Raw genomic sequence first — 7,396 nt, 5'->3', positions numbered from 1 at the left:
AAAGTGGGGCAATCATGAAATCTCCAACTGCTATCACCACAAGGCTACTTGCTCTAGCTCGAGCTTTGCCTTAGGCACTACTCGCCAACCCCAGGCAATCACTGGCTTTGCTAGCTTCAGCACATCATAATGCACCTTAACCTAACCAAGAAGTGGCCCAAAGAGGAATCCTTAGGGTACCAGAAATGCCCTTGCCACCCTCAATTTTTCCACCTCAGTAACCATTACCTAGAGTGGCACCGGTTTGTGAACTCTTTGAGGATGGGAATGAGGGAGAAATCCTGGAAACTCCCACCTATGAAACCCCAGAGCCAACAAGCTCTCCTTCACAAGTCCTAAGTCACTATATCATGGAGGGTGATCAAGTGTACCCTGTATACTTAGCAGCCCTGATACCGTGGGCTAAGGACATGAATCAGACAACTAAAAGACCACCCATACAGTGCTATGATTGTGGCAGACCTCATCGAGTGGCTGAGTGTCCCAATAAGAAGGGTATGGCAAAACAAGTGCCTCTGTAGGTGTTCCCACCCTAGTCCTATTGTGTAAGGTGCAATAGTGATCATCTTTATAAAGACTATCCATTGAGACCTGGATCAACTCGAAAGGCTCATGATGCTGATCCTAGCACTAGCCTTAACCTGCTGAGTGTTAGAGATGGTTTCATTCGAGCAGTCCCTTTCAACAATGTGACTAGGTGACAAAACAGGCAAAGGGCTGCCGCACATGCTGCAGCACATCAAACTCACAAAATTAGGGTTAAGCAAGAGCCCTTGCACAAGTAACTCAATGCTCACAAAAGAAAGCCACCAAGGTTGGAAAGGGGGAAAGCCAAGTGATTATCAAAAGCGGTTCGAAATCTGGCACAACAACTCATCCGTCGACTTCTTCCTCCGAAGAAGAAGAATTGCTATGGGCTACCGCTCGAGCTAGAGAACCCATTGACACCCGCCAGTTACCAAAAAAGCTCACTGATTACCCTAATCCTATTGAGGAAAAGGAGAGACTCTTAGCAGCCCAAGAGTTAGTCCGTAAGTGCCAAGCACAAATGAAAGATGAGCCTCCTACCACCTTCCTTGAGCCATGCCCATCCGTGTCAAACTTGAGACCATCTGAAGAAGCTCAAGCTTACTCTAGAGAGCTTCCAGACCAGCAGCACCTTCACAAAGACTAACCGAAGCCGTAGTCTCTACTCTGCAGAGCAGTAGCCGAATATCTCAGGAATCTAGGAGATGATCATCTTAGAAAAACCAATGCAGAAAGACTTATTCACATCCCCTACACTTCAAAAAGCTTAAGACAGAGTTCCATGCATCCCATATCAAGGAGTTACTCCATTCTTGAGGACCCAATAGTTAATATCGAAGAGGATCGCATATATATCGTGGGTGATGTTCGAGATGGAAATGTGGCGGGTTACATAAATAGTTGTAGGGGTTTCATTGAGAAAGGGAATGTGAGATATGTGTTTCTTCATCTTTTCACCTTATCATAAACAAACTCACACGTCAATTCAATAACCTTGAATATGGATATATTTATGTTGAATCTATATGTAACATCAAGGCGCATGAGATGAGCTCTTTGCCGACTATGAGTTTTGATTGCAATGTGTTGTTAATATTAAGTTTACATCATTTGTAATTATGTTTCATCAATATGTATTGTAAAGTGAGCATTGGTTATTTATAAACATGGCAATTTGTAAGTGTCATTATTGATATTAATTATGTTGTTAATATTAATATTACAATGTGTTGTTAATATTAATATAACATCATTTATAATATGTTGAATTTTGATTGCAATGTGTTGTTAATATTAATATTACATCATTTGTAATTATGTTTCATCAATATGTATTGTAAAATGAGCATTGGTTATTTATAAACATGGCAATTTGTAAGTGTCATTATTAAAGCTTTATCTTTAATGACTATCTACAATTGTATTTTTCTTGGATTCATAAATGTCATTTTTTCTATCTCCATTACTATCTTTGGCTTACTTTTACAAACAAATATGATAATTGAATCCATATTGGTAGTTATATAAATGAACATAAGGATGTCATCAAGTTGACACACTCAATGATGAGTAATGTTTGTGGATATAATGTCGAGTTCATGGGAGTGAACATATTTGTGAGCCTTGAGTTTGGTGGACATGTTATCCTTGTAAAGGGTTTGTCATTAATTAATGACTTTGAATTTACCAAAAGTATTTTTCTATATTTTTCAATGTATGCTTAAGGTAATACGATGAGTGTGATCACAAAATTTGTTGATATACAATGTGCATTTAAATAAGGCATTCCCATAAGATTGTGCTTAAATATAGTATGTTTTGAGTATTGTAAGCCTCAATATCACAAATATGTAGTTTGGAGAAAAGAAGTTAATACATTTTATTTACCTATTATTGGTTTGTCCTAAACATATGAAAATGGAAATTACGACTTTTCCAATTCCCTAATATGGAATTTTTGAGGCCCGGATGAGATGCATTGGTGAGCATGGGACTTGCCGATGGAACTAGCAAACCAAGTGTTAGTAGGGTGGAGTTGGTGCAATTTGCTCTTGCCTTTGAGGTTGAGTCTTGTAGAAATGGGTAGTATCATGGTTTCCTATCCTCATACAGTACACACACCACACCGACTCATGTCTAGGGTATAGATGTGGTTAACCTATGCTATATTTTCTTATCCCAACCCTTCATTGCTCAATCATTTGTGCTACATAAGTGCAGCCACTAGGTCTTCTCTATGTCTTGTGCGGGATGTGGCACTTTCCCATACCATCAACTTTTAAGGTACTATGCCAAATAGCTTAAAGTTTTTGTGCTTTTCTGAGTACAAGGCATTATGCAAGGTTAAATCTAGGATTAATTTACACAATTGTTGATGTACAAAGATTAGCATTCCCTTGCTCTATCCAATGATGTGCTCAGTTGTGTGAATTAATTAGGAATTAGTGGCTAATTAGAGTCCTTGATTAGTGTAAAAGAGGAAAATATTAGTGAAAGAATTAATCTTAGATTAATTTTTAATCACTTTTTTACATAACTCATTAAGGCTAATGAAGAGTAGATGCTCATGAGTTGTCAAAATTGTCCATTTTAAGGGTCATTTATGAAGGGTGTAAGGGGTGTCATTAAAAGGTTGACTTTTTTTATTCCCACTTACCTTTTTGAGAAAATGCCCATACCCCTTTCATTTTAAATTCAAAAAATATTCCCCCCCAGAAAGGGAAAATTCGTATTTCCCACTAGACTCCGCAAAAAAAAAGGCCGTGGAAAAAATTCCGACCGGTGAAAAAAAATCCGGCCATGAAAAAAAAATCCCGGCCGTGAAAAAAAATCCAACCCCATGAAAAAAAAATCCCGGTCATGAAGTCATTTTTTTTATTAAAATAACTCTTGAAAACACCCTTGTTTGGAGGCTCGTGTCTCCTAAACCGTATATTCGATGAAGGCACTCTAGGGCTCATCGAAAAGCTGACATCGAGATCTTCAACTTTGGACTTGTTCGTCCAAAGTTAAAATCAACCATTTTGGCCTCCGACCAACAGCCTCAAAATTCGACCTGAAAATTGAGACAAAAAACAGCTCAAAAACCACGATAAATTGCAAAAAACAGCACGAAAACAACAACGAGCCATATTTGAGCTACTTTTTGAGGGTCTAAACGACAAAATCACGGATGACTCAGGGAAACAAAGTTGTAGTACTCCAAAAATACTACAACTCCCTCATACAGAGTTTTTCAAAATTCCTTTTAGAACACCCTCAAAAACGTGCTGCGAAACATGAAAAAATTCTCAGAAAATTTTTTCGTCTTGAGACAGTGATGGAAAATAGGTTTTAGAACCTGCTCTTTGATCTAGGAAGTTCCTAGCATACGCTTTTTTCGAAAAATATCTCAGGTCGTTCACGTGCGTATAATGCCTAAACGGACACCTGTTTGATCCAACGAAGAGTACGCCAAGCCTCTTAAGGCTATAACGGGCTATGGGAGAATATAAGAGGCATTTAGGCACTCTGCCATGGCCACGATAGAGGTATTGCCAGGGATTACACAAGGACTGAACCCAATGGCTGACATCTGCGAGCCATTGAGATCTATGCCACAAATTCACCTCCCAATACCATTGGCCATGCCTATAACAAGCGTATCATCAGGTTTTACACCCCCTATCACTTTCATCCCACCAGGCTTTGGTCCATTACCTAACATTCCCACAAATCCTATAAGTACCAACCCTTTTCTGGATGCCCACACCCTGGACATACTAACTAGTCTAGGAAGGGGGTGGGGGCCAAGGACTCAATGAGTCTCTTCCAACAAGAGCACTCACATACGGCCTCAATGATTCATACAAAAATACGGCCATTCAAATTCCTAAAATTATGGGCAAATACGAGGGAATAACAAACCCTGTTCAATTCATTCAAATGTTTGAACAGAGATGTGAAGCCTTTGGAAATCCCAATTGCCCCACTAAGATACATGCCTTGAACTTATGCTTAGAGGGAAAAGCTAGTCGATGGTTCATCGCATTGATGCCGACGATCAAGACCAACTTCAAAACCTTGAAATCAGTCTTTATACATGGCTTTTCCAGACAAGGTGATCGGTGGAGTCCAGTAATAGAACTCTATTCAATTGAGCGTCAACCAAATGAATCCATTAGAGATTTTATCCTTAGGATAAATTTCTTGGACTCACGTTGTGAGTCATGGGAAAAATTAAATGATGTTTAATTGAAGAGATGTTTCATGATGGGCTTGAAGAATAATAGCTTACACAACTTGATCATTGTATCCAATCCGCGATCAATGTTGCAAAGAAGCAATGCGTTTAGATGACAACATGCTAGAAGATGATCATGCTACGAGGAGGAGGTTGAGAGTGAGGAACATTATGTATGCAGATGCAGAGCATATATACACCACCATCTTCAATGGACATCCCTCACTTTGCTAGATCATGGAGTCCGCAGACCAGCGCAGATTTGGCCAGTTCTTGTTAAAGACATAACGCCATAGAGAGACACTGATACTATGAACTCATACCATAGGGAGAGGTGGGTGACAGCACCAGCTCACTGATTTCTTCTAGAGATCTATCCCAGTGTCTACCCTGACACAAGAGGGGGTTACACTTCAGCGCACTGCGGACCTTCGAGCCAGACGGAGATCGAGAGCACCAGGCTACCAGACTCCCAGACTACGTCAGAGGGAGATCATAGAGATACGGGCTTGACATCAGTACCATATCCAAGAGTGGCTAGCTCGCTTACACTCAGACTCGGAGATCATGCTCCGAGGTATTTTTACCTCACCATTGCCTATGTATCACATATTACACCCCCATTATGGTACTGGTTGGAGCTAGACAGATCTGCATTGCATTCTTGTATACCCTACGCATATAGGTTGCATACTGAGCCTCTAGTTGTAGTGCATATAGGTTGCATACTGAGCCTCTAGCTGTAGTGCTCCATCCATCACACCCCCCCACTAGCTCAGTACTTTCATACTTTATTTCATGTTATTATGTCCTTTTTTTTCTGGACATCCAGAAGACATTGACAGTTGTACATTGATTTGTCTCATAGGTCGAGTTCGGCCTCTAGTAGACGTTAATACAACTCTCTCTCTCTCTCTCTCTCATGGGGAGTTTGCCCCGACTGTAAAATCCTGAGGCGAAGCCCTTTTTATAACCTTCATTGAGGCAGTTATGGGAAGTTCCTGGAGCAGGCCTTTTTTTTCCCCCTTATTCATCGTCGCTAAGGTTTCCAACACCCTTTCCTCCTAAGGCTTGCGATTCACTCCATCCTTCATCAACTAATTAATGCATTTTAAAATTTGGCACCCATATTTCACGGCTCCTTCTTGCATCGCTCTCAAGAAGCTTCAAGAGTCCATTTCCTCTTTTCCACATCGAAGCAGATAGGCATTCCGCTCAAAAGAGGATAGAAGACTCCAAAAGATGATGCCTTGACCATGATGAGCCCAATAATATCCAAAGCCACTAAGAGTTTTAAACTCTACATGATCAACCAAATGCAAGTGACTTCCTAGTTGAATGATAAGAAGGTGAGGCAGATGTATAAGACTGAATATGTATCCACAAAGAGTAGCCACTTGTACACAGAGCTAGATTGATTTTTTTGTATCAACCTTCCTAGTGATCAGTGTCACATCATCTCACTAAAGATGAGACTAAATGAGATTCTTAACAATAGAATGCTTGGTTGACAAAGGTAGATTATCTATCCACCATATAGCTCATGCATGCTAATACTACCACCTTTCCTATTTCTCGACTTCCTCTCTCTTGGCACTACATCCCCCAGCAGGATGGCCAAAAGTGTCATTATCTAGTTAAACAACCTGACACTTTAGTGGTTCAAGACGACGTCTTACAGCCATGATTTCTAATTGTCCCCAATGTAATGAGGCGGTGCCTAGCACCTTACCAATCTGTAGGAGCTATCATATTCAGAACCTTGCTGACTAGACTTGAGTGCAAATGGCATTCGGATTACTAACAAGATAAGAGATGGAAGCAGGACAACTAGCACATGATGGTTCATGACAAAATTACAGATAGAAGAGAATTCGTATTCCATAATGGCTAAGTAGCCTAGCACACTGGATCAACGCGATAACCTATTCATTTATCAACACATGAGCACCCAAACAACCTCCCTTGGATTCATTTTGTAAAAGGACCAATTCACTACCAGACCATGGTGTCCTGACTCTAGACACACTCTCTCTCTGTGTACCTCCCTGGGATTCATTTTGTAAAAGGACCAATTCACTACCAGACCATGGTGTCCTGACTCTAGACACACTCTCTCTCTGTGTACCCCATATATCAACCTAGTACTATCCGTTTCCTAGAAGACAAATACAAGAACAATTACAAGGAAAAGTTGTTATCACAAAAAACATTCCTGATCATGATGGAATATAGTGGTATTGCCGACGGGCTATTAGAGTTGAGATGACAATCCATCAACGGGTGAACCATTAGGAGTGGTTCACCGGCCAACAATCGATCGACACGAAGAAGAAGGAAGCATCCTCAAGCAAGGAAGAAGAAGTCAAAGAAGAAGAGGCCTCAGCTAGGGCCAACTGTATTGAAGATAGTTGTGCTTTCTAGACCAGCTAGAACTTACCCCTCATTGGTCCAAAACAAATGATAAAGATTTATATTTATTCTCTTTATAGAGTACCAATTCACCTTTTATAATAGTCTTTGAGGAGCCTAAAAAAGGGGGTTGACTCAAGATGTATAATAAAGCCCTCACTTCACAAGAAGAGCTAGAGTCCAGATGATCAAGCTTGGTAAATAAGGTGACTTTCTCTCCATGCACTTGCCAAC

The sequence above is a fragment of the Cibotium barometz genome, chromosome 19 (assembly GCF_041138505.1).
Source record: "Cibotium barometz isolate CiBa-2024 chromosome 19, ASM4113850v1, whole genome shotgun sequence".
Classification (NCBI taxonomy): Eukaryota; Viridiplantae; Streptophyta; class Polypodiopsida; order Cyatheales; family Cibotiaceae; genus Cibotium; species Cibotium barometz.
The sequence above is the reverse complement of the archived record's forward strand: the minus strand, read 5'-3'. Positions refer to the sequence as shown.